At 36.5% G+C, this 1,739-nt stretch overlaps 1 protein-coding gene across 1 annotated transcript in view; it reads left to right on the forward strand.

Annotated features, from left to right (window-relative positions):
• The first annotated feature begins 1,059 nt into the window (after positions 1 to 1,059).
• The window catches only part of LOC138042276 (histamine H2 receptor-like), a 2,493-nt gene continuing 1,813 nt past the window's right edge, over positions 1,060 to 1,739 (forward strand). The window contains exon 1 of the mRNA XM_068888124.1: positions 1,060 to 1,187. The gene's annotated coding sequence lies outside the window, so the exon portion shown is untranslated. The remainder of the gene's footprint in view (positions 1,188 to 1,739) is intronic.

Genomic DNA, 1,739 nt, shown 5'->3' on the forward strand with positions numbered 1-1,739 from the left:
TGGCTGGGCAAAATGACGTGTCTTTTATTAACGATTACAGCCAAATTTGCCCTTTAATGTCGTGTTATAAACGTCATTAAAAAACAATAATAAACGTCAACCTGTAAATTTAAACGTACTTTATTTAGATTTTTTCAGGTAAGAAAATATCCTCAAAAAAACTAATGAATAAATTTTGCATAAAAGAGGAATAAACATCCCTTAGACCTTGTTTTAAGGTATTAGTATACCCCAAAATTGATAATTTTGCCAAATTTTAGTTTTTGTTATTCCCAGGTACACCTCAGTTTTTTCAATTGCAAAAAAGTTCAGCGAGAAAAGGTTTCTTTTAGACAAAGCTGTAAAGGAAAAACGATTCTATGAATAACTTATCACTAATTAGAAGCTGTCAACAACTTGCCTTATTTCTTAAAACTAAAATTTCATCGAATGTGGTGCACGTTTCTAGTTCGTTTACAGCGAGTTTTCATCCATTTTCGCTGAAATTAGGCAAGAATGTTGTCCGATAATGTGGCAAAAAAGCCATGTCCGAGAATGTTTATTTTTTGCCTCCTTCGAAAGTATTGAGTATTTAACCAAAGCTAATGCTTGTTTCATAAAAACGTAAACCTTAAGAGCGTATAAAAATAAACCAGACAATTGATCATAATTCCCCGACACGGTTTTTTAGATCCTGGTCTGAAGAAAACATAGCGATGTCGCTCACTTTCTCCGGTTAAATTCTGACCGGACATGAACTCAATTTGTAGAAAATGAGCGCTATGTTAGGAAGGGTCTTTATTTCTTGCCTTAAATCAACTAATAATCGGAATCTAAAATTCGTAAGCTTTCAGAAAATATATACTGTATTGGGGTTTTTATAAAACTTGTGACCGTGAAGCAGCGACGACGTGAGGTTGTCATTTGGGGAATACTGAAACCTTATATTGAATCTAGATGCGTTCCCATGGTAACAACCCGCAGAGCACATAAACTGTCAAAAGCATAAACCCTCGTGATCTTTCGTTGTAGTATTTATCAGTGAGCAAGTTTGAGCTTCTAGGCAAAAAGTACATAAATATGTCAGAAATGGAAGAATAATTGCTTAAAAACTGTGCTCAGTTACCTTAAATCACCAGAATTCGAAGCATCGGTTTGTCAACTAACTTCACTTGAGAACGTCCGATCGTTCCTCTCCGTTCTAATCTGTACGTAAGTGTTGCCTTGCCCTCACCTTTTGTATAAGTTTAATTGACACAGTTAACTTTTACTACCTTATTACATGAAATGTTCGCGACATGTTTATTTCGCGATTTTGATGTGAGCATATTTCGCGACACTTAAATTTCGCGATTTTGCGGAAATTTATGTCTTGAATCACTTTAATTTATTGTTTTTGAGTAACACACAATTTACATTTCATTGGCGATGATACGCTGGCGGTAATACTTCCCTTCTAGTTAATACACCTTTTATTTCCCGCCTTCTGCCATCCTTTCAAGACATGAACACTCCCAGGTGCGCTGGTGAAAAAGTTATACCGTACATTTCTACCAACCAAGTTGCATGTCTTGGTTCCAAAACCGATAGCTTAAGGTCGACATTCATTAACAAGGGGGTTTGGAAATTCCAATAAAGGCGACAGTTGTAATAGAAACATCGTCAAAGAACATGGAAGCCATTAAGCGAGTGGAACAGCATTACAGGAGCCAGCCAGGACTGTTTGAAGACGGTACAAATGAAGTGCCGCCTGCAGAGGA

Source organism: Montipora capricornis, chromosome 3, assembly GCF_036669925.1.
Source record: "Montipora capricornis isolate CH-2021 chromosome 3, ASM3666992v2, whole genome shotgun sequence".
In the NCBI taxonomy this organism is placed as follows: domain Eukaryota; kingdom Metazoa; phylum Cnidaria; class Anthozoa; order Scleractinia; family Acroporidae; genus Montipora; species Montipora capricornis.